Below are 27,456 nucleotides of genomic sequence, written 5' to 3' on the forward strand. Positions count from 1 at the left end.
ATCCACACATATACCAATCCACACATATACCAATCCACACACATACCAATCCACACACATACCAATCCACACACATACCAATCCACACACACTAATCCACACATATACCAATCCACACATATACACTAATCCACACATACACTAATCCACACATACACTAATCCACACATACACTAATCCACACATACACTAATCCACACATATACCAATCCACACATATATACCAATCCACACACATACCAATCCACACACATACCAATCCACACATATACCAATCCACACACATACCAATCAACACACATTCACCAATCCACACATACACCAATCCACACATACACCAATCCACACATATACCAATCCACTCTCACTCTCATTCTCACTCTCACTGAATGCTTTCCTACCTTTCCTCTTTTCTCCTTACAGCTCATTTTCCTTCTCTTCGCTCCTCTTCTTCAGTTCTTCTATCTTCTTCCGGGTCAGAGGGCACGGACAGCGGTGGGCGCGGCTTCAGTGTAGTGCGCCGCGATCTGAAAACAAACCCCGGCGCACAGCAGCTGTTGCCGCGCGGATCACAAGGGAGCGGTATCGGAGGTCTTTAACAGACCTCCGGCTCCCTTGAGTGATTTTAAGCCGGGTTCAAGGGAGATCCTTGAACCGGCTTAAAATCACTCAAGGGAGCCGGAGGTCTGTTAAAGACCTCCGATACCGCTCCCTTGCGAGCCTGCTCCTCCAGCGGCGGACATTACTGTCCGTCTCTGGAGGGTTGCCGGGTGCCCCCCTGATGAGCGGTACCCAGTGCGGACCGCCCCCCGCTAGGTACGCTACTGGCGGCAGCGGACCCCGCGGCGGCGTCGGACCGTGCGGCGGCGGCGGACCCTGCGGCGGCGGCAGACCCCGCGGCGGCGCCCCCTGGAGTGTGGCGCCCTGTGCAGTCGCACAGGTCGCACACCCCAAAGGCCAGCCCTGCATACAGACCTGCATTACAATAAAAAGTCTATTTTCAGGTATGCTGGCTAAACAGAAGTATACCAGCATTGGTTTAAACAGCAGAACAAAGCACAAACAGGATACAGGCGGTAGGTAAACACATGGGTTGGAAAGTCTCTGGACAGGACGCTGTGGCTGGATAGCCCACACGGATAAGAAACTGTGAATGGAGAGCCCACATGAACAGGGCTCAGGGAAGACACTTGGAGTCCTCTGGCAGGGCATGCAGCAGAGACACAGCTGTAGTCCTCAGGACTAAGACAGGCACCTCAGACTCGGATAGGGCACATGACAGGAACTCACAGGTAGAGAAGACATAGTCAGGCAAGTCGGGTCAGAACCAGAAGATTACAGAAGATTAAGTTGAATCTGGAGACTGGCATACATGGTTCTTTCATTCTGACAGGTGACCTCTAGAGACTGCAAATAGACATTATGCCTGGAATAATAAACACCCCAGGAATCCAGGCCCGCAGGGTGAAACCCTAACAGATGTCCTACCTTCTTAGCAGGCACTGATGGATCCATCTTTCCTATGGTTTCTACACTGTAGTGGTCGGGATCAGGATTGAGCCCATCTGCCATCTGGCACCATGAAACTCTAGCCTGATGATGGCCTAAAGTATGATCAAACTTAATGTGGCAGAGCCAGGCAGCTCTGTGTAGTGCGTCTGAGTGAAGCTGGTCTTGCCTCCCTGCCTAGCGCATATGATGAATACATTTTTCCTAAATGGTCCATGTGAACATAAACTTAACAATGCTATACTAACTTTCAGTACAGACTAACTACTTGTTGGTAATACAGTGTAGTATAGGACTATTGGTAGGATATAATCATTTTCTAGTTTACCTTATAATTCTTTTGTACTCACCCAATTTACTAGCCTTAGCTTTACTCAAATAACTTTAAAATAATAGTTTGCTAATCTTAAGGAAAGATTTGACCTCTTTGATCCATCAAGTTTTTTTTGTGTCAGTAGAAGCTGATATACTTTATAAGAATACTGCTTAGTAAATATGGCCATAAATTAATTAAATATTTAGGAGATTATATAACTTTGTGTGGGAAGACAAGTTTTGCTGTAAGACCTCTGGATCAAAAGTTAATATCTGAAATTGGCAAATGGAAAAAAAAAATGGGAGATATAAATGGTGTTTTCTGCCTGTCGCTCATTTGTTAGTGATTGCTTGATACAGAAACAACAATCACACTGAAAAGCCGATTATAGCTTGTCTGGCAAATCTGCAAGCCTCTCTGTAAACAGATATTTTAACAAAAAAATTAAGGATATTCACTTAGCCTGAATGGAATTTTCCAAATAAACTATAGATTTAGGTAGCCACCGGGGAATGTATTCTCATTTTATACCATCATATCTTCAATTTGAACTGCAACCAAGTTTGAAATAAGCTTATAGAAAATGTTAATTCTGCATTAAAAAATCAATTGTAATGATTTAGTAATGAGTGCTGGCCTAGAAGTGTATGTCTTATCTGGAAGAGGGACTAATTGATGTTCAACACTTTTTCTCTTGAGATGGGGATTTTCACTATTATTTTAGTGGACTGGTTTATTTGATATCCTAGTGTCAAAAGGTACAAAAACTATTGGTGCCCCCGCCAATAACCTTCCAAAATATTGAAGAGACATGCACTATATGGAGGGGGACAGGGTCAGAAATTGGCAGAATATACACACAAACACACACACACACACACACATATATATATATATATAGATATATGTATATATATATATATATATATATATATATATATATATATATATATATATATGCATATATCTATATATATATATATATATATATATATATATTTATAAATAGTGCAGTAGTAAACAGTCCTAGCGTTAAGCAGCACACCCCTTTTCTTCCTCTGCCTACAGAAATGACAATCTACCCTCTCTAGACTAGGTCCATCTCTGCCTATACGGCCAGCTGTAGCTATAAACTCATAAACACACTGGAGTCATCAGTTATTATTCATGCATTAAGGATGGTAATTTAGGTTCCTTTAAGGCAGTGGCGTCCAACGTGCGGTCCGTGGGCCAAATGTGGCCCACTGGCCTCCGCCGACCGCTTAATGATTTTGAAGCGGCTGGCATGCAGGCACCATGTCCCCCAGTGAGATGTGATGTGAAGCTCGAGGAGGCGGGCTCACACGGAAGAGAGGAGAGCAGTCTGCAGGGGAAGAAAGCCAGCAAAAAAGATAGATGGAAGGGGACCCATATTCAAAGGGAGGCTGCCTTGGGGCAACAATTAAATAATACAAAATAGGGGCGGCTGAGGGTTATAAGTACACGACAGGGTGGTTGGGGCATCACATGAATCAATACAAAAAGGGGGGGTTGGCTGTTTACACATGGGTGTGGGGGCATTACATTAACCAGTACAAAAGGGGGTGGGGGCATCAATACACAAGGAAGGGAGGCTGGCTGGGGGCATTACATTAAAATCAATACACAAGGGTGTGGGGGCAAAAATGCACAAAGTGAGATGGCTAGGGGCACAAATACACATGGGGCAATAAACAAGGGTTTGGGGGGTACATTAATACTAAAGGGGGGGTGGCTGTGACATCAATACATGTTATGCATCCTGAGTGTGGCAGAGCCTGTCCTGGTGTGTGTGTTTGGGTGTCAGTGTGGCAGAGCGTGTCCTGGTTTGTGTGTTTGGGTGTCGGTGTGGTAGAGCCTGTCCTGGTGTGTGTGTTTGGGTGCCAGTGTGGCACAGCCTGTCCTAGTGTGTATTTGGTTGTCTGTTTCCTGTTGTTAAGATTCTGTCTATTTTATTTATTTCCATAAAATGGCCACCAAAATCCTCAGCACCAGGCCCATGATGCTCTTAATCCGGCCCTGCCTCCAGTGTGCGTCAGCCATCTTAAATTCAGCTTGTACCCACAGTGTGCTCCAGCCTTGGCTAAACTTGTTTTAAATGGGTTGTGGACTGACTTTGTATTACTGTTTAATCTAGTTTTGATAGAATGACATATAAAAGTTGATCAAAAAACTGTCCACTGCTTTTTTCATTATCGCCAAAACAACCACAAATCAGGAGAGGCAGATTATTTCACAGGTTAACCAATCGGAGAAGTGACTGTCCTCTCCATGTTACCCAATGGAGATCGGCACAGACAGCGCAGTTTAACCTTTATTGTATGTGGCTGCCCAATGCACACACCAAATAAACATTTTGTTCCATGAGTAGTTGATTTTTACATACCTATAATATTGTAGATGGATGAGCTTGTGTGAGCTGGAGCTTAACACCTGGCCCAGTTTTGGTCCAAAGCTGTACTTAAGAAGTGGATGACCCAAGTCCAGACTCCCAATTTGCCTGGAGCAAAGGTTATATAGCTGATTATTACATTAAATGACTCAGGGTATAAAATAATTTGCCTCTAAGTGTTCTCCAATTGAAAACTATACCTGCAGAATTACATGGCCATAAAGGGTTTTTTTCCGTTGATGTCATATGGCCTTTCTCCTTCTCCATCTGCTCATGACTGTCTTGTTCATTATCCCCATCTCCCTCCTTTTTTAAATTAAGGTATGCTCATTTAACCTGTTTATAATGTAAAATAGCATGGCCTTATCCCATAAAAGCAAAGCATTGGGTAAATTAAAAAACCTTCTCAATTTTAATATATCACCGATGCATTGCCCAAGACCATAGTGGAAACTGATACCTATTATTAAGGTAAGAGAAAATGATGTAAAGTTAAGTATGCTGTTTGCAACCTCAGAGGTCTCTTTTTCCATCTGAACATTCCTCTTTGCAGTGATTTAAATTTAGAATAAAAACTATATTAAAGTGTGTATTATTAGTACTCACTCATAATGGTGACAGAACAGTAATACATAATACATAGTATTTTCGTACACATGTAGAATATGCCAGCTAGAGGGGATTTTAAAGAGTGTTAGTAAGAATGACAATGTTTTCTTGAAATAGCACACAAGACAGTAATAGTTTAGAATGAAATCTGGAATACTGCATAATCTTAAAAACCTTATTTTATCTGCATTTCTTTTTCACTTTAATTGTGTTAATCCCCTTTTCAAGTATAAAACAAAATAAAAAAAGATTTGACATGCCTTCTTGCATAATTCATTACACTAAACACAGAGGCGGCTGTTGCATACTTACCACATTTAAATGTCCATTGGGACACTGGAGTTCACATGACATTACAGATCTACTAACAGGGGTAGAACTGGACACGGGACAAGTCCATTTCTTCTCATTCCTCTGCAAGCATATGCCTTATGCAAGCACTCTGTATGCATACATATGGTACAGGCAGTCCCACTAAATAGTACATATGAACGATATTGCGTCATGGAGGGAAGAGGAGGACTAGGAGGCAGCCCTTAAATTCTACGTGGCTCATCTTTTTGCACAGCCTGCCATGGCAGCCATAATGCTGGTTATCTAAACAACCAGTAGCTGCAGGTCAAGGATCACACTCCAGGTGGTCGACAGCAAGATGTCAAAATTCCATATGTCCAGGAATAAATGGCTGATATGGCTTATTCCCAGGCCAACTTTACCCTTTTCCAGTTCGTACTTCAAGGTGGAAGAGGAGACCTCAACGCCAGTGTACCTCAAGGAATTCTCTGGTTTCTATGCATCTCTGTTTAGATGTCTGAAAGTTTTCATTTACATAGCTGCCAACCGTCCCAGATTTTCCCCTGTCATATATTCCAACCTACCGTATGACCTGACTATTTGCCGTCCAGATACAAGTCACGTTTATTGAGATTGTTGCCAACAGCAAGCACGTTTTGCTTATTAAAATAGGACAAACATGGGGCATTCCTTAGATGAAAGGCCCTCTGAATGTAAACAGCTGCCTATCCTATAGAAGGAACATGATATGATGTCTCCTTTTGCTTCTCAAATAGGATCAGAACTTTTCTTCACAGGTTTTTCTTTAAAGTGAAAGTGATTTCCTTTAAATAGAGAATTCTGAAAAGTATATCATTTACGTGTCTCTTTATCTGTTCTTCAGTGGGATGTCGTCTATCATACATTAAAAAACTTGCAAATTAAGCAACTTATGGTTTTCTACAGCGCTACCACATGAAAAAGGCGTGGCCTCTTGTGGCTGCCTAATTTACAGCAATTACCTTTACACCAAAAGCATTTATTTTACTGTTTAACAGATGTGAAGCGCTATTAATTGGATGCTACAAGTCACTGCCAGATCAGGCCTAGCTGACGTTATGCTTTGCATAATGAATGTATGCCTCTATTCCCCAGCTCGAACATGATCAAAATCACCAACTCCAAAGTAAAAGATTTCATGCATACTCATGATCCGCATCTCGGTGCCCATTCTGTAGCCTAGTACCCACTTAACCCCCTTTGCTTAGTATGGACCAGTAATCTGCTGCAAGTCTTTTCATTATAGAAACAGAAGATTTGTTTTCATTGCTACGTAAATAACTACACTTATATTTAATCTACCTATGAATATATCATGAAAATTATACTGGGAAATGGAATTCCATCACCCAAAGCCGTATATGCCGTGCGAACACATGAGAGATGTCGGAAATTCTATTAATATTCTTATTTATGTGTACGGATTAGGGGGTATCAGGCTAATGGAGAAAAATGATTGAATCTCTCTCTGAAGCTCGCAAAACCCTGGTAGCACAGTGAAGCAAGATGTTTGGAATTATTATTAAACCTCTTATGTGTTACTCTTTAACTTACTGAATACATGACAAGTGCATTCTTGGGAATTTTCTAAATGAACTGACCCTTCTTGAAATATTAACCCTCTACTAGGCAATCGCCAAGATTCATTTCTACTGATTTTTTTTTTATGGTGGCAACCAAATTGTGCTATTCGTAGTCCTTATGGAAATTATGACTTGTTGGGAGGTAAAGATATTCTCAATTAAGACACCTGTTAAAAACTCTATTCATGAGCTCAGATACAATTTATTGTAGCCTTAGCTCCAGAATATATAATATCCATTTGGCCTGAGGGGGGCAGGTGCTGTAGTGGAGAGTACAGGGGCTGTAGGTGGGGGGACAGGGCTTGTAGTGGGGGGGGCAGGCAGGGGCTTATAGTGGAGGGGCAGGGGGGCTTGTAGAGGAGGGCCCACTAGCCCTGTTCACCCCACTACCAGTCTCTATTCCCTCCACTACATACACTGATGGCTGAGACCTCCTTCACTCAGACTCCTCATTGAGGCGGCCCGGGACTTAAAGTACCATTGCGGGACTGTCCTGGGCAATCCAGGACATGTGGTCACCCTAGCCCCAAACCGGCAGTATGACTGCCAATGGACCCCCCAAGGTTAGTGGGCCCTGGGCAAATGGAGCTCTCCCTCTGTCATGCGTATCAGCGCCATTATTTTCCAGGCAATGATGTCCATGGGCTGGTTGGAGAGATCCTATGATCAGAGGATCTCTGATCCTCTGATCATTGAGCTGATCAGAGGATCAGAGATCCTCTGATCAGCTCAATGAGCTTTGAAATAAATTGAGGTTTGTGCTGTTGCAGTGCTACTGCATGCCCTCCTTGTGATGTAGTGAAGATTTACCATGGCATATGACATCATATGCCAATGTTTAGCTTCCCTACCGTGTGAGGGGTAATGTAGGTGCCCATATGCCAGCCTATAGATGCCCCACATTAAAGACAGATATATATATATAGTACATTATTTTTTTACTAACACTACTTATTCCCAAATTTATAGAGATGGAGTTGCTCAATTGGATAGGAACATCTGAACCTAAAATATAAAATGTGTTGCTTTTTTGGTAAATGAAAATTATGTATTATACTGCTTGTTTGACATTATTTGGTTGATAAGGCAATATTAAATATAATATATATTTTTACATTCTTTTTATAAAAAGAATCCTCCTCTGCATCCTCCTCTCTGGCAGCCGGTAGACATCTGTGTGATGAAGACAACCCCCCCTGCTGCAGGCACATGACCTTCCGGTGCTCCTGCATGAAGCCCCGGTGGAACTACTGTCCAGCAGCGGAGGTTGTCTGAGCGCATCGCGCAGACTTTCACCGGCTGCCAGAGAGGAGGATCTCTGGCAGCGCTGCAGGGGACCTGGATCCTCGCTGCAGAAAACCTTTGCTGCTGCCGGCACTTCCGTCGTGGCCAGCATATAAGCCCCGGCTAAAGTGGCGAGCAGCAGCAGAGGTTGTCTACGGGCATCGTGCAGAAGTCCACTGGCTGTCCCCACTAGACACCAGGGAATCTAGGGATACATTGGTAAGTTGGGGGGGCAGAGTGGCTTATCTGGGGAGCAGAGTGTCATATCTATGTAAGGTGCATTATGAATTAAGGAGGGGGCCTTAAAACAGCTATTGGATTTTCAAATTTCTGTTTGTATATAACATATGCTAACTAACTGCATAATAGATACCAAAAATTTTAAAATAATGTTTTGCTGTTCATTACATAAAATAATGTTTTACCATTCCACCAATGTGTATTTTTTTTCTTTGGAAATAATTTTTTCTTTTAAATAGCACCAAACTATCAGGGTGCGGCCTATAATCGGGTGCATCTTATAATCAGGCGGTACGGTATGTGTTGTACGTGCCTATAACAGAAACCAGTCTTGTTAATGTGTTTTTCCTGCTGAAATATGCCTCTTACTGTATTATTGTTTTACATTGTTGCTGTTTATTTTTTATTCATAGTTGTTATAAAGTATTTTTGTAGCCCTGTTAGCAGTTTTGCAACACATCCCTATAACCATCCCCCATAATCCCATGAGCAGGTCCAAACTGGCCATCTGGTGCATCAGGCAAAGGCCAGTACGCACCACCACACACCCGATCCAGTGAGCATAAAAACCTAGCATGCGGCTAATATACATTGTTTATTTTACTTTTTATTATTTTCCTGGAACACAAAAAATAAAAATTTTGCACTACATGTGTGCATTTTTTCTATTTGCTGAATTTAACACTTTTGTTACTAAATGAAGCATTAGAAACATAATTCTCAATCTCCATAACCTTTCCACTAACAACTCTAATAAGAATTATTGTAGTAATTCTAAGGCACTAAAAGTTTGTATTTTTATGTGGCTAAGCCTTCAGAGCAAAAAACTTGGCAGGTCTGCTAAGGTTTTTATTACTAGATGTTTTGTCCAAGTAAAACAGTACCTTTAAGTCCCTATATTGAATAACATACTCTTATTTCTATCTCAACTACACAATCGCAACCTCGCAAGAGCAGGGTCTCCTTTTCTACCAGTATGTCTTAATTTGCGTTCAAGTTATTGGCAATTTTAAATCGTCTTTGTTAAATATATTCATGAAATCTGCTGGTGCTATATAAATAAATATAATGTTCAGCATCTGCTACTTGTGAAATTGTGTAAGGAAACAGACAAAAATACAATTATTTTCTGTTTAATAAAAAAAAAATTAAATATCACTACAGGCGTCATGTGCAGATATGATTGGTGACTTGCAAGAAAAAATAAAGAAAACTAAAGATAGACTTTTATTTGTATTATCAATGACTACTTCTCTTTTTCTCCTGATACCTGTGGAGAGGTAAGTTATAGCAAGTGCATTGCCATCTTTTTGTGCTCATTAAAGAGCTGTTAAAACCTTCCTTTCACATGCCAATCTGTTTCTTTCTCTGTTCATCTTCACTGCATCTTTCACCTCTTGCACTTGCTATAATATTTGCTCGTGTCTTGCGGTGCCGAGCAGTTTGAAGTGGAGAAGTCCCATAACCAGTCTTGATTCATCATACCTGGCACTATTCCCTAATTATCTGCTACCTGACAGGCAATTCACATGCTATGGCTGTGGCACTCACTTGTGGCCTTGTTTGAGATGTTAATGATATCTCCTCTAACAAGAGGTCTTCTGGTAGATGCTCGTTATTACTCCTTGAGAAACCAGGCAAATTGGTGTTGGATAAAAGGAATTAAGACAGCTACTGTAGGTTACACATCTTGACTTGTCATATTTGCCATTTCTATGTTAGTATGTGAGAGTGTGCATGTCGCACTTACACATAATTTTTTTTTTGCAAACAAGTGAACAATATATCTCGGCATAATATAATATGAGTTTTCTCTTTCAGGGAGAGAAGAGGTGACGAAGGCATTCCAGCTGTAACAGGTATAAATAAAGGGGTCACACTAGATGACACAGCGATTGCAAGGAGCCCAGAGCTCCTGTAATCCTTGCTGCTACCTGAGTCAGGATCGAGTCAAGAAGCAATGGGAAGTGTGCCTCTTTGGGTACTTTTTTATTTTTACTTGTTCCTTTTCTTTACCACTATAGTAATAACTGAGGGAGTAGGGTTATGGCATCATGGCCCATCGTCTTCAGTAACAGATACTACAGAGCAATGTGAAAAAAAGCAAGACAAGAGAGACCCGTCTTTGGTACCTTACTCACACACCACAAAAGAGTCCATATCCACCTCAATTTTCCATCAAGGGCCTTCTACCATAGAGGTTAAAGTTCTACAAGTAAGCACCTAGCTGATGTGTGGATCCAAGCTTGACAATTGACGACAAAATGGCCATACAATGGTCCACTTATCACTGGACATCATCAGAGGACACTAATTGCATTGAAATATCACAGGTCAAATACAAACAATTTTTTGTTGTCTATACAGTGGTGTTTAAGGGTCAGCTAACAGTGCATGAAGCAATGACCACTAGATGGCATTATCTGAAGGTTTATGGGCAGTGTTATCCAATATAAAAACATAGTATGCCAAGTACGACATAGGTTGGGCAACACTCATTAACAATTACAAATGTCAACACCAACCTCATGGAGTCCCATCTTTTACCTTATGCCCCAGGCTTCTCCTAAAAGAATAGACCAGAAATGCAAATATAACTAATAAGTTAAACCTAGCTGGTAACATTATGTTGTGCTCCATCAAGACAGAATGTGTATACATAGATGCAAGGTAAAGTTGTGTCATGTTCAGCTTACTTTACTGAATTTTGGTGATTTTGCTTAAATAAGTACTATTTCTCACTTTCAACATCGTTGGTATGTTGTTTTTTTATTGATGGAATATACTAGACTTGGTTTTTGGTTCGTTTTTTGGCCCATTCATTTTCTGGGGATGAATTTCTTTCCCTACCCATTTGGTTTGGATAAAAATCGGTGGGGGGCATTTTTAATTCAGGAACAAAATGTATTGCCCGGTGCCCAAATTCACTCTCTTCTAAAGGTTATGGCCGCGGAGATGCGGATGAAGATAGAAGATGAAAGAGAGAGCAAGAAGATACAGAAGTGGTCGGCAGAAGCGGAAGTGGACAGCAGAGAAAGTAAGAAAACATTTAGAAAGCATAAGAGAGTGAACCAAAATGAAAGTGTGAGAGAGTGAGTGAGGATCCAAGAGAATGTGAGTGAAAAGGATAAAGAATTTCAGACGAAAATTCAAAGCTTTCTAGTTTGTTTTTGTTCGCTTTGTGGGTGTCAGGGTACCAGTGAATTAGGACGGAGGCAAAAAGGTACTGGTCAAAATGCTTATTAAAATAAAATAATAACAAGAATCCAAAACATAAGACAAGCGGGTGGTCGTAGAACAAGCCAAGGTCAGGAGCCAGAATGGGTAGTCATACGAGCCAAGGTCAGGAGTCCAGAAATCCACGTAGTCCAAAAGCAGACAGGAGTCAGCACCAGAATGGGAGTCAGACAGGCCGGGTCATACACAAGAATCAAACACTGGAAGGAAGGAAGCACTCACAGGTCTGGAACCACGAAAGGGCAACCAGCAACTGAACTAGCTGGTTAATATAGTCAAAGCCTGCAGGAAGAGGAGGGGTTAACTTAGACATAAAGTTGGAAGAGGAAGGGGGCGCGGCCTAACAAACACAGAGCCATGAGGAGGAAAGCCTGGCCTCATTTTCATGCCTTCGTACAAATCACTGAATTTGCCAAAATGTGCGCAAATTTGTGCAATTTGTATGAATCCAATGATAAAAATATGTAATAATTTCAAGTGGCTGTTTACATATATATATATATATATATATATATATATAAAATTTTATGATCACGTGACCATGGTAAGAAAACTTTATGGAGCATAATGAGGAAGTTACTTTTAAAATATAATTTCCCTTAATCTCAGAGTGATACGGGGGAAACTTCCGGGGACAAATAATAATAACCAGGTATAATGAATTGTATATACTAGCCGGTACTCATCAGGTATATGCACCAACCTTTGTATAAGGGTACAAGTAATCCCAGGATGCTTTCTCTGAATATAGGTCCGTAAATACTGAAGTGTTGCCTGTTTTATGCTGGAATAATGTGCCATTTCCATTAAAAAGTGTCCTCTTTCTGGTGGATGTCCTCTTTCTGGGGATGTAAGTCTCAAGCACTACTGAATGATGTCAGATACTGAACTTTACACTGTGTATTAGAGCAAATAAGCAAATCAGAGAGCTTAATGCTAGAGGATCTTAGATGTCAGTTTCATCATTGGTGGATCATGCCAATCAGCAACAGCACTTGGAGGAGAGTGGTCCTCAGAAATCCTTACTCTGTGGCAGAATGCTGTGGTGGCAGGCAGCGGTGCTGATTCTGCTGCCTAGTTGAAGGCCCAACCATCATGTGTCATGTCTCTTGCATGGTATGCTGGGCTCGGGTGATCAGCATGGTTCAGGACTGCATGGATCATCGTTGTATCATGGTCCCTCGTAAAGAAAATCGTCTTTACTGAATGAGTCTGTTTTCTGGATGTTGTAATCATATTAGTTATTTCAGTAATAAATGAATTGATTTGTCTAATCTAACAATAAAACAAGGCCATTAAATGCTATTATGTGTTTGCGTTGTTGATTTGGATTGTTTTTTTTTATAAGCACTATGGAAACCATTTGAAAACGTCCTGAATTACATACCTTGTAGTTTTTCCCAGCAAAACCTGGCATTCAGCTGTTATTAACATAAGCTGCTACATTTCTGGGTTCAGGGACACTCTAAGTCGTGGGTCCTGGACAATTTTATAGTTCTCCCAAACACATAAAGAAGAAGAAACATACATTTCACTATTTTGTGGTCATTTGTTAACTAGCATCCATTCATACTCTGCGCATGTTGGGCACCTTGAACGCAATAGAAGTGAAGGAAAATGGTATACGTTATTTGTTTACAATACAAAAAAATCTGGTTTGATTCTGTCCTTCTTTCAAGGCAGAGTTAGGAGATAGTAGTTAAGTTCAGGTAAGTAATTATTTTTTTAGTATTTACCCCACATTGACCAGAATAGAATAGAACAGGTCCTGACTGTTAACCATCTATTAAACTGTCTATGCAACTTAGCATAAGCTTTATATATTTATATAATTATATTAAATGATGTTTAATGCAGCCAAATGGCAGGCATATACACAAAAATTCTTCACTGCTTGGGTAATGGTCCTTAGATTCCCATGATGCTTTGCAAGGCAAGCAGTAGTGGTTTAGCCATCATTTACTATAGCAAAGAATAAATTGTTACTTAGGAGCATTGTTTACTTGTATTCATGCAGAGATCAATTAAGCATTGTTTTTACATTACTATTATTTAAATTATTCTAGAATAAATATAATTAGATTGGTGCACACCCACTTTGATTAAATTTAAAATGAACTGGGAGTAAATACAGCTACATTATAATTACAAATTCTATCATCTGCAAAACAACATTTTAATCTATTTTCCCCATCGGCAATAAACCTGTTTTTAATGTATTTATTCATTTCCTCTTTATTTTGCTTTCCAGCCATTAGGTCGCCATTTGTGCCCACACAATATCTCAGCCCTTTGATGCTGTTAAATTAAAAGTTTCATTCATCTGATGGGGTAGGAAACAAAAGGGTTAGTTATTTGTTTGCAATAATATAGTAGATAATATTATCAAGTGTAGCAAATAATGTTGGTAAGTACATGGGTGAGGAGTCAAGACCAGTACATTAGTTGGGTGAAATAAAGCCAAATGTGATAAACAGGTCACATGTAGACATCTCCAACATGCTCAGAATTCATTATCCAGTCTTGCCCCAAACAAGCAGAATAGAAAGGACTAGATTCTCCTTTTGAACCAGTTTGTTAGTGTGTGGTTTTGAAATTATTTTACTGATGTAATGTAATTCCATAAATGGTCCAATGACGTAAGCAGCCACTATGAAAATGGCTAAACGGCTTTCTATGCTAGACCACTTCCTGTTGCTATATGTAAAATTGGCCATGAACACACAAAGTTACACCTAACGTTTTGTGTTGTTGCTCAAAATCTTTAATTCAGAGCAGTCCAAAAGGTTATGGTTGCCCCCATATATCGAGCCAGCAGAGACTGTGCCCCTCCTTCTAGGGTGGTGTAGACACACTCAATATCCCTGTCCTTGATGCTATAATGAGAAGCAGGGACTTGTGCCTCCGAGTGTACCAATTTGCCCTTTTCTGCTGATGGCTCACTGCTTGGAACTTTAGAATTAAAAGGCTATGATGTCACTCCCTGTGTCATTAAGAAGGAAAAGAGAGAAAAAATGTGTTCATTATCACAAGTAGACTACAGAGGCCCAAAAATCAAACAAGCCATCGTACCAACAGGAAAGTGTGAGGTTAACTGCAAAAGAGCACCTACTTCCTAGTTACAATGCTCCACATCATGGATGCATCTTATGACTTTTTTTTATCTTTTGACCATATTATCAAAGACAAGAAGATTTTCTTCATATACAATATATTTCCCCATATACCTGTCATTTTTCATAGCTTGACATAAATGACATGCCAAAATGGGACACAGTTATTTGGTGAATTCCGTTATGTTTGATGTATTGCGAGTAACATTTCTCCAGGGTTCTTTGGTACAGCGTTATCAATACTACGCCTCTTGTCCTGACAATAAGTATGACAAACTAGTGAACTGCTCTGGGCCAAGCTTCCAGATGGGCAGCTTGACAAGGTGTTCAGGTTGTAATTATAATGTAATAATGCTGTGGCCTAGCTCCTTCAAATATGTCTGTGTGTTCTTATTTGATTGCTAATGAAGGGGAAGAGGCTCCAAGGCTTGCCCAAGTCATGAATAATCTGGAAGAGTAATGAATACTTGCTGGGTACACCAGGAGCTGACACATCATCCATAAAATGTTACATTCCAAATCTAAGTGCAAGGCTTCCAGAACAATCACGTGGTTCACTGTTTTAAGTGGGGACACAATGAAAAATGTTTCCACTGTGACCCTCAAGATGCAGCAAAAGACCCCTAGGGTTTTCGTTCTGTGGATGATCAGGTTGCATTTCCCTAATGATCCTTGCCTTCCTCTCAACATGTTTCGTTGTTAAACATGAAACTTTAAAAATGAGCTTCTTCTGCAGTTCTGACAATGCAACTGCTAATGCGTAAGCTTGAGAATGCATGTCCATTAACACACATACAATCCTACATGGAGCAGGCTACCTTTACCTGCAATTAGCCTATGTAATAGCATCATTTACATTGGCAACCTTGTGTTTCCACAGGCGGTATAAAAACTCATTACTTAAGCAGCATGTTTTGTGAGTAGGATGCAGATAGGGTTAGCTATCTGCGATCTGCACACAAGCTGATGGAATCTGTTAATGTATCCTCCCACGGCCGAGTCCATGAATCTGTAATTGCTCACAAAAGAGTCTTTCTGAAAGATGACAGAGATCAGACTAGCCATAGTACCCCATGTCCCTATGTTATATAAGGTGCATATACAGCTTAGGGTGTTTTATTATATTTTTCTTTTATTTTTAAATGCCTTAGAAGATAAATGTCTTAGCTTTTTAAGTGTAGGTACTTCCATTTTCGCTCCTTCTACCTTTCTTCGCCATCAGCGGATTTCTGAAAACATGAAATTGTTCAGCAATTCTTTCTGTGTTTCAAACGTGATACAAGATTTGTTTACTTCAAGGAGAATTACGGCATCGGCGTAATGTGGAAATAATGTTTCTTATCATTTATTTTCAGTATTGATTTAGGGAAAGCTTTGCCATATCTGCATATTTTTCACATTTAGCTTTCGAAAATAAATCTATTTTAAATACAAATTTCTATGCACTTTTAAATCCATATTTTTTTGTGCAATAACCTAAATGGAGAGCCGTAATTAGCAACATATATAGCAAAATTGTGGTTGTGTGGCGGGAAAAATACATTTCACAACAATACCTCAAATAGATTTGTTTTGTTGTTAAGTCCTAGGTTCAAAGTAATGTAGATAATACATACATCGTTGTGTTGAATTTTAAAAAGGTTTGCTACAATGATGCATTAATATTCTTCACTCATTTGACATTTTCCAAAGCAGCATTTCACTTCAACTGGTGTCTTTATTCCCATATGACTGAAACACCTTAACAATAAATACCGGTATGTCTCTTTCTAAAACATATATAGTTTATCAAAATATGGTATTTACGCATCTTATTCCTATTACATATACTGCCCTGGGCCTTTTTATTCCATTTTATTTTGAAATTACTGCATGGTAAATGTCATTTTGATTGCAATACATAAAGGGGTAACTTAGTTTGGTATTGCTTTTAATTTTATAAGGGTACAAAAGAAACCCATTGAGCTCCAGGCTCCCCAGGCTGATTTTATTATTCTCTATCCCATTTTGTCAGACTCTCCCTTACTTATTCTACCATTAACCATACCTATTTAGAGACGCATACAATCTATCCTCCTAATACCCTCAGCTGGTATGCTAAAAAAAACCTTGTTCCCCAAATCTTTGAGATCTTCCACACTGACTTCTCTACTTCATCCTGCCTCGATCTCTTAATAGTTTGTAAGCTTGCAAGACCAGTGCAGTCTTCTCCATCTGAACCAGTATTTCTTGACATGTGTCAATATCATTGCCAATTTTGTAACTTAAATGTGATTTTTAACTTTTACTGTTCCATTATTGTAGTGGCACTGACCTACTGGCGCTTTTTAATTAAATGTCATTTTATGGTCTATGCTTGCACTTTGACTTCTAGCCCTTTATTAGAAGGGGACATTTGACTCCCAAGTTCCATGGAGCTGGCACAGCTACATACAGCAACATGTCTATGATGTTGCACACAAGCAGGACTATGTGTCACTTTCCAAATGGAAATATGTCTCACATACCTGTATTCTGACAGCACCATGCATGTGAGACATATATCATGTCACAACTCAATGCATTAAGACCAAAGATTATGGAGACATTGATCTACCTGCTCCACCTCACTGCCACCATGCATGGTACCCTATGAAGACATCATTCTGCAGGTAGTTAAAGAATAATGATGACAAAGACAGCAACAGGAATCCCACAAGTGTTTTCATCACTGGGTGCCATTTGTTATACTGCTGGCTAAGATTTTATTGGGGTCTTCCTGGAACTCTATCATAGGTTGATATTGATTAATAAAGGGTATCAATTATCCAGTAGCACAACCATAACTAGGCATGCAAGTGAACCTTTGTAAATATCATACTTGGGAATGTCTTAAATGGGCTTATAGCTAGGCTTAACCCTTTAATAGTGCACTATACAAAATGGGTTGTATTGGCTCAACTAAATGCTTCTAATAATGGTCTTTTTGAAAAACATAATTTGTCATGGAAAGGTATTCCAAGTCCCAGTGTCCAATCAGGGGTTTGAACTGTTATACAGTATATCACAAAAGTGAGTACACCCCTCGCATTTTATTATAATTTTTAATGTGACAACACTTAAGAAATTACACTCTGCTACAATGCTGTCCCCTCAAAATAACTCAACACACAGCCATTAATGTCTAAACCTTGGCAACAAAAGTGAGTACACCTCTAAGTGGTATATATAACACTCCATAAAAATAAATCATAAAAATTACAATTTAAAACATTTTCCTAATTTTGCCTACCCTACATTTTTGTAGTGTACATTGTCATACCTTCAAATTGTCCTGGACAGTGGAGATCAAGGGCCAGTTGGGGATCCTCTAATTCACCCAGTGAGGTGTACAATCTATTGAGGTCTGTGCTCTTGCACCTCATACCTCCATTGCACCTCCCATATGGCCGCCTTGCCAGCTAAGTGTTGTGAGTTTGGGTAAGGAGGGATGATCACCTCTTGCCCACCCCACCTCTAGCCCCACCTACTATGTATATCCCTATCCTGCCACATCACCTCTAGCCACACCCCACAAGTGTGCTTTCAAACTTTTTTCAAACCCTGTGGACAGATTGCTACCAATTAAGTAGGCTGGGCTCTAACTCCCCAACTTAAACAGCTAGTCTGTGCCATCATTGCCCCCAAACAACTTGTCTGTACCTTCTTTGCCCCTTTATTATTATTATTTATTGTTTTATATAGCACCATCAAATTCCGTAGCACTGTACAATGGGCATAACAGGACATAACAAGCAGTACCATAACAAATTGACTTACAGAGACAACAGGTGAGGAGGTCTCTTTTCCAACAGACATTTATAAACACACTTACACAAATTACACACACTTATTCATACTCTCTAACACTCACTCCATCTCACCCCACTTACACATACATGCTCACAAACACCTACACATCCATCTTCACACACAATTACACATGCATGCTCACATCCATGCATTCATATATACAAACACATATACATACATCTCACCTCCCTCTCGCCCGCGGGGTCCTCATCGCGTGACTCTGATACGTTCCTGTCTCCCTTTGCCGGTTCCAAAGGGCCCTTTCTAAACAATTTTGAATCGGTATGAGGAGAGACGAACAAGATCACTGTGACCCCTGTAGTTGCACCAGTTCGTAGTGACCAGGCACTGTATAGAATGTGACATAACTGGAGATCAGTACGTGACACTAGACGTGGGTGAGGCAAAGGGAGAAGCTTAGATGTAACGGCATAGACTTCTATTGATTTTTTTATCTCCCTGGGCTGGTCAAATGAGATCAGAGCATCTCTCAAACTGGCCCATGCACTCCTCTGCCTGAAAAGGGGGGGCAATGGAACTGCTACCAAGGACAGCGTGAAAATTGCAACTGTCCCGTGAAAACTGGGACTGTTGGGAGGTATGATGATAAAGAACATTGGCACTAAATTTGCTCATCACTGTCGTCCTAGGATTGTGTTAATACTGGAGTGCAGTACTGTTGTGAAATTAAAAGTGTTCTGGGACTCAAGAAAGAGATCCACAGAGACTGTTCCGCATAAACATACCAGCACACACTTCTACAGAAAGGAGAGAGACGGCAGAATATGCCAGGGTCACTCAATCACATTAGTTTTTCCCTCAGGAACTAATTTATAATGTCCTCATTTCTTATTAAAGTTATTTCAGTAAGAATAGAAAAACATCATTACATTTCAATATATTCAGGTTTCTCACCAAATCTCTGCGTAATATATATGCTTTAGCAGAGCAAGAAAAACACACACCTACTTTTGCATTCTATACATGATTCCACATTTTTCTGGTGTGTAGGACCTGATAGGTATTGTTTTTACATAAACATTAATTATACAATCTATAGATTAAATATAGCTTTCTGTGTTTGAAAAACTGGTTTCTAGATGAAAAATATTGCAGGAATTGTGTATTTAGATAGTTGGGGGAAAAAGGTGTTTCCATTCTGCAGTTTATCTGTGCTCTGTGCTTAAAGCAAATATTTCCTCTGTTTGGAGAATAGTCCAGTGCCTCTGGTGTTTTTGATTGCACCACATGTTGTTCTGATATTGAATGTATTTATGAATTTGTGGATTCCATAAGGACATTTGATGACATTTGCGACAAAAATATTTGTCATTGTCACGTGTGACAAAATCAGGTGTCATGTTCCAACCCCTAAAAAGCTTGCATGGGCCCGAGCCTAAGGTCACTGATGCCTTATTATTTGGGTGTAGCAATATTACTAACTCATCCCCTTAACAAACATAACCCCTCTAACCATACCCATTTTCTATGGCAATTACTCCACCTCTTTGAGCACCCCCCCGATATAACATGTCACTTCCCACAGTTCCAGCTTTTACCCAAAATAGTTAATCAGTGCCATCTTAATCCCCAAACAGCATATCAGTGACATTTTGGGCCTAAACAGGTCATCAGTGACATTTTTGCCCCCCAAACAGCATTACACTAAATGTGTCAGTGACATCCGACGCTTTGACTTTAAAGAAGCCACTGAATAAGAAAGCCCTATCTAACTCTTTTTGTGCCAAGGCAAGAACAGAAAATTGTGCCCCCCACTATATCTATACAGGGGTTCTTTTAAGTAAAGAAGACAAATAAATAACAAGGAAATTCATGATATCAGAACGGCAGAGTTTAAAATATATATACATCTACCTCTCCCCCACCTTTCTCCCTATCTACCTCACCCTCTTATTTACTTACCTCTGACTCTCTGCACTGTGTGCTTGGCTTAACTGCTGAGCGCCGGGATATGACATCATTATCCCGCACTCAGCATCAAACGTCGGCACCGAGACAGAGGCCCCACACAAAGGCATGAGGCAGCAAGGAGCGGAGGAGAGAGAGGGGCCAAGTGGTTACTGAAAACTTTTTCATGAGTGACCGATCTGCCTTGGTGCGGCCCTGTGCGTGTCCACAAAAATAATGTTTACAGGTGCTATTTATGCAACTTTTTGCCACTAATATTACATTATGTAATGTTATTTCTTGGCTACCCCAAGCCTCAAGTATTAAGCCAGTATCACAACCTCATGCTGACGAGTCCCATGAGTGGTGATCTGGCTATTGCACCACTTGGCCGAGTTTTTTCTAAAGGCTGTCCTGTACAGCGGGCAATTACTCTCAAGGGATGTATAAAGTGGATATAGAGGCAAAAGGCGATAATTGTTGACCTTATTTGCATGCGCCTACACAGAATCCCTTTGTTAAGTGTGTCAATCTATCACAAAACATTCTTAGGTACTTTAAATAATCTTAACTGAAAATATCTGCAATCCAACCCCCCCCCCATATATTTCATTCATTCCAACAATCTGTGCTTAATTGTATTTCAAATGCAGAAAACAATCTAAAATAATGACATGCAGATTAGATTATCATTTAGGGTCGGACATGTAACTTTTTTTGCTTTTTGCGCAGTTTTACATGTGCTCATTAGCAAAGCAAAAGTTAATGGGTATTGTTACGCACCAGCAAACTTTAATCTTGAGCACTGATGCACAGGGTTGTTTTCACAGCTTATCGCTCTTACATACACAAGGCTAAATACCTACATAATTGAAGGTTTATAATCACTGCGAGATTGCAAATTTTGGTCAAATTGTTTTGTATACTTATGTCAACAGTATAGTGAGAAGCCTTGTGCCAGCTTTTCTAACTCTGTGTTTCCATAGAGTAGTGGAAGTGGATGAGGTGGTGTCCTTGGTTAGACCTAGTCCAGCCCCCAGTCTAAATACACCACTGTGTGCAGAGCCAGCCTTTACATGAGCCCTTTCATAGATTTGAAGAGATAGAGAAGTGTCTCTGCACTCTCTTTCTCTGTGAATCAATCTGTCTATCTATCTTTCCTCTTGCTTTTGTGAAGCCATGGAGACAGCCTCCCACCATTCCTCCAATCAGGGAAGAGTGTGTACCCGGAAACTCCACACCTTTCCAGAAGTGCACCGAGAGTAAGGGCTCATGGAGAAGCAAAAGAAGACAGAGGAAAGAAGGTATGGGGAGAAGTGGACAAAGAAAGAAGTCAGAAGAGACAAGAGAAGAGAAACTGTGGAAAAGGAGGCAAGGAAATGAAAGCAGTTGGCAGATAAGCAGTTGGTAGAAAGGCACTGAGAGAGTGTAAATGAGAGTATGAGAGAATGTAAGATAAAGTGGATGAGAGAGAGCTTGAGTGGGAAAGCAGGGCATGAACAGCAATTTTGGGAAGTTTTGGTTTAGGTGGAGACGGGGACCAGCATTTCAATCTTGGACGCAGACAGCACAGTGTTCTGGGCTGGCTCTGACTGTGTGTCATAAGGTGTAACAATGGATTTCTCAGGTTTTTTTATTTTAATTTATTAAACTTTTTATACAGTTCCCAGAATTTGACATAACTGAAGCCACAAAGATGCATTTAGAGCTGAACACCCACATCCTCCTTTTGTGTGATATACTGTACAATAATAATTGAAGGTATTTGTATAACTGAGTACAGTGTTAATGATTCACTGAATAAATATATTTAACTGTGTTTAAAACAATGTCATAATTATCATTATTAGTGAAGAATGGTTGGTAAGTCTGCATTTCTAGGATGCATTTCATACATCATGGAAGTCAGAACCTGAAGGGCTAATACACACTGTGCTTGACAAAAAGGTTAATCTGAGCATTTATGAAAGAGGATCACAGAACTCTCACAGTTTGATTTTGAGTCTCAATGTCTCAATTGAGACCAATCTCAGGGTGAATGTGCATTTTCCCAGGGTCACATAGTCTGGAGCTGACTCCTTCCTGTTCTGGAAATGTATTTAATGATACCCGGGTATCCCAGTTAGTGTTTGTTTCATGGGTATACAGTATCTCACATTTTTGGAAATATTTTAGTATATCTTTTCATGTGACAACACTGAAGAAATGACACTCTGCAACAATGTAAAGTAGTGAGTGTACAGCTTGTATAACAGTGTACATTTGCTGTCCCCTCAAAATAACTCAACACACAGCCATTAATGTCTAAACCTTGGCAACAAAAGTGAGTACACCCCTAAGTGGAAATGTCCAAATTGGGCCCAATTAGCCATTTTCCCAGGTGTCATGTGACTCGTTAGTGTTAGAAGGTCTCAGGTGTGAATGGGGAGCAGGTGTGTTAAATTTGGTGTTATCGCTCTCATACTGGTCACTGGAAGTTCAACATGGCACCTCATGGCAAAGAACTCTCTGAGGATCTGAAAAAAGAATTGTTGCTCTACATAAAGATGGCCTAGGCTATAAGAAGATTGAAAAGACCCTGAAACTGAGCTGCAGCACAGTGGGCAAGACCATTCATGCTAGCTAGGAGCATGCCCAGTGTTACGTCGGATCAGGTACCACAGGTAATGGGCCCACAATGCAGGAATGGCGAGTAAATCCGATAAACAAGCCAGAATCGGGGCAGGCAGCACAGGAGCGTAGTCAAAAACGATAGCCGAGGTCGGGGCAGGCAGCACAGGAGCGTAGTCAAAGAACAATAGCTGAGGTCGGGACGGGCAGAGCAGGATCAAGGTCAGAAGAACAAAGCCGAGGTCTGGTACACGTAAATAACAATCAAAAGGCACAAGAGAAACAAACACCCTGAGAACAATGATATGGACTCGTTGAACGGGCAAGGAAACACAGGACCAGGAAGTTTAAATAGGGCCGATGGCGGGAACGCAGGTACCCTCCTGCCTGTGGTACCTCCGCGAATGACGCGGAAGCGCCACACAGGCAGGAGAGGAAAGGAGACCGTGGACATGCAGCGGCGATCGAAAACTCGACATGCCTGCGGCCGCTCAACCACAATGTCCTCTCTGCCTGTGTTGCCGCCGTGAGCGACGTGGCAGCGCCACACAGGCAGAAGAGGTACTGGTCGGGTGCCGCGAGCATGTGGCGGCGGATCGTCTCTCCGATCGCCGCTGACATGCTGCGGCAGCCCGATCAGGACTGTCAGTGGCAGGGAGGCGTGCCTGCTCGACACGCACGCCCCCCCGTGTGCGTGCCTGCTCGACACGCACGCCAGCACACGAGGAGGACGGGCGCGAGGAACGCCGCGGACAGGTAGGTATGACACCCAGGAAGATATAGTACCATGATAACCTAGCAAGCCCCAGGTGAGGCATTGAAGCCAATGAGCCACAAGCAAGCCTAAAGACGACATCAATGGGGCAGCAGAGACCAGCGGCCTTAAAGCCACTTGATGGTATAGAGGTTAGGTATAGTACCTACCAGAGGCAGGGTGGCTGGTTCAATGCCCAGTGGGGCTTGAAATCCCTGTTGCAGAAGTACTACACCAGGCCAGTATAATGCAGACAAACCTTTCAACCACCCTATTGTGGAAGTACACGGAAGTGGCCAAGATAATGCAAGGGAGAGCTGGGGGGAAAAGTGGAGAAACTGAGACAAAGAAGCGGATATCGGATACGGTATGGAGACATTGTGAGAGAGTAGATGACAGCAAATGTTGTTTTCCAATCCAAAAAGCCCTCTGAATTTCATCTGAACTAAAAGGTCAAGAAAAAGAAATATTTTTTTGCACACGTCAAAACATTCTATACATCAGAGAATCCTAGATCCTCTGCCCCTCAAACAAAACACAGGAACGGTGGTCACAGTAGAGGCACCTCTTTAAGCTTACTGGAGCTTCTTTATTACTGCATCCCTGTGACTCCTGTAGTTATATAACCTGTAACTCTGTTCATTGTGGCACATTTAAACTTGCTAATGATATATTTACACCCTTTGTTTTTACATGTTTTCTTCTCAATAGGAATAATTAATCACATTTCCTCACTGTATGTATAAATAACATACTAATTATAGTATCTGGCTTCTTTTTGCATTTAATTGAACATTGACATCATTTTTCAAATTAAGTTTTCAAAATGTTTTTTTTTAAAAAGCTGTATTTATTTCAGTTTATGTTTTGATCAATATTGAGCTTTAATTATCATTTTTTTGTATGTAGCTCACTCCTTAAAGAAAGATTATACATGTACTAAGATTTTTCTTTCTCTTCTATTAAATATTTTGTACAGACCTACCATATTTATTTTACTGACTAAATATTATTTACGATCAATTATTTTTTGTTGTTTCAGTTTGGGTATTTTTTTCGCAACAAAACATTACTGGTAATTAGAGTCTGCTCCACTTGAGAGTTTAAAAGATATCCTATCTAATTAGATCGTTGAAGCAGGAGAGATCACTTAACTAGTGTTAAAGATTTTTTTTTATGTAAAACACTGTGATTTCAGGTATAATATTTATCCGGTTTTGAGGTCCAATTTCATAATAAAAATACTAAATTCAGAAGTGCCGATGCTATAAAAGTAAACAAATTGTTTGTTAACCTATTTCGCAATAGGCTATTAGACAGATATGTTACAATTATGTACTTCAAAACCCTTAGATTTGGAAAATGTGTAAGAAAATTACAAGGAGGAGTCATTTAGAGCATCTACCTGATTACTGAAACAGGAAAATAAGGGGCTCCGATAAATATAAACAGAACAAGATCTTAGTTGTTAACGTATAATATGTACATCAATGCATTGTGCCTTTGTTGAGAAATGTCATCGGATCTTTCATTTTTATTTTTGTTATTATCATAAACCACGTTTTAATGAATCACAACGAACATAAGGTAAATATGAAAATTAATTGGCTGCTAAAATTTTACATCCATGCAGAGGATAAAAGAAGGAAAAAATAAAATTACCATAGTTACCAACATTTAAACGAGGAATTATAATTAATTGAAGAGCTATGATGTAAAATACAAGGAGACAGAGAAAAGCCACAGTCCCAAAATACACAAACATGTCATCGCCCATTAACCTCAAGGGGAATAATATCCATTATGTTTCAATCACCCTATTGAGGAATCACCACAAGAATAAAATTTACAGTTACCCTTTAACCTTGTTTTTACAGTAATCTCTCTTTAATACAAGACTCCTCTCCATTTGTGTTCCGTTCTGACATGATTTCCTAAACATTTATATCACTTTTTCATCTGTACTGTTTTCAGTATCAATTAATCAAATTAGTCAGGTCAGCTATTTCTTAATGTCAAATGCTGGCTTGTGACTAACATACCACGTACTGCATCATAATAACAGTATGACCACAATTATGTGGACATTATTGAGTTTAGATGTTTCAGCAATACCTAATGCAGGTGTATGAACACAAGCATATAGGCAGCCATCTCCATAGACTAACATTGGCAGTAGAATGGGTCATATTGAAGAGCTAAGTCGCTATAAATGTGGCACGATAACAGGATGCCACATTTGCCACATGTCAGTTCCACAAGTGAAATTCCTGCTCTGCTAGATCTGATCAGGTCCACTGTAAGTGATACCATTGTGAAGGGGAAGGTTCACAGAGTAACAACAGCTCGGCCACAAAGCTGTAAACCACGCACACCATTCACAGAGCACGCTATCAAGTGCCGACCAAAAAAAAATTGTGGCGGAGGGATAATGGTCTGGGGCTGTCTTTTCAGGGTTTGGGCTACAGCATACAAAGACATTTTACACAATTGAATGCTTCCAACTTTGTGGCACCAGTTTGGAGTGCCACTGAGCACAAAGCAATGTCCATAAACACATGGTTTGACAGGTTGGTGTGGAGGAACTCGAGTAACCTGCATAGACTGACTTTAATCCCATTGAACACATTTTGTGTGAATTGGAGCACCAACTGCAAGTGGAGGCTGTTATATCATCCATATTAATACTCATGGTTTTGGAATGAGAAGTCCATCTTGGTCATGTAGGTGTGATGGTCAGGTGTATTTCAATGTTAAATTAATATTTCAGTCCATTTTGCATGTGTACACCTGCATACTACAACACCTGATCTGTTGCTGGATTGACAGATCAGGTGAGTATGGGTCGCTGTCGCCCCGTGTGCTAGATGGCCAGTCCAGGCCTGCATGCATATGCAAGGCATTTATTACCGTATTATTACAGTCTCAAATGTGTATGTAGTAAAGTGCATAGAATTCCAAGTTAAACAGACTACAACATCTATTTCAAAATAAAATTACAATTTTGGGAGACTGTTCCTTAAAATACCTAAAAATATTAGTTCTAATTCCTTTCACATGTATTCTATCAAATATCCATGGGGATCTGAATTTATGTAGTGAAAATGGGCAAAACCTTTCTAAAGCCTAAAAATCTCTCTAAATAAACTCACACCTTCTTGTTCTGAAAGTAATTTGTGATCTATAAGTAGAATGTGAATTGAAGGCATCACACTCCATATCTCACTCTGTGTTTAGGCACAGAGAATTTAATAGAGCTTTAAGGTATTTTATGATCAACAGTGCTTAGAAGCTGTAAGTTACTTGGCAAACTTTGAAACGATTTCATGCGCTCAGCAGAAGTTAGCGTATATTTGTAAGAATCAGCTTACTTACTGGCAGGTTGATTGAGTTAGTGTAACCTGCATGTAAGTGATAAAACTTAACTATTTATAGCTTTCGTTGATCCCAGCTTTGCACACTAGACTGTCTAGGACAACAAAGAGACTTACATGAACCCTGTACAGACATGGATACATTTCACACATAATGTCATTTATAACACTGAAACATATAATTTAACAGCAAACACTGTACCCATTTAATTTGTTTATTAATGTGCTTTAAGACCGCAATCTTGTCTTGATCTTTGTACATGTTGAGAATAGCCACACCAGGACAACAGAGACATTACACGTGGTTTCAGCTATCTGAGGGATTTAAGATGTCACATGGTGTTC

At 40.2% G+C, this 27,456-nt stretch overlaps 2 long non-coding RNA genes across 2 annotated transcripts in view; both read left to right on the forward strand.

Moving 5' to 3' along the window:
- The window catches only part of LOC128492349 (uncharacterized), a 179,343-nt gene extending 156,455 nt beyond the window's left edge, over positions 1-22,888 (forward strand). The window contains exon 2 of the long non-coding RNA XR_008354081.1: positions 22,782-22,888. This is a non-coding gene — a long non-coding RNA (uncharacterized LOC128492349). The remainder of the gene's footprint in view (positions 1-22,781) is intronic.
- Positions 22,889-23,021: 133 nt separating this feature from the next.
- LOC128492409 (uncharacterized) lies at positions 23,022-23,253 on the forward strand. The gene is made up of 2 exons (XR_008354088.1): positions 23,022-23,159; positions 23,206-23,253. It is a non-coding gene; the product is annotated as an uncharacterized LOC128492409 (long non-coding RNA).
- Positions 23,254-27,456: the final 4,203 nt, after the last annotated feature.

Source organism: Spea bombifrons, chromosome 4, assembly GCF_027358695.1.
Source record: "Spea bombifrons isolate aSpeBom1 chromosome 4, aSpeBom1.2.pri, whole genome shotgun sequence".
Lineage (NCBI taxonomy): Eukaryota > Metazoa > Chordata > Amphibia > Anura > Pelobatidae > Spea > Spea bombifrons.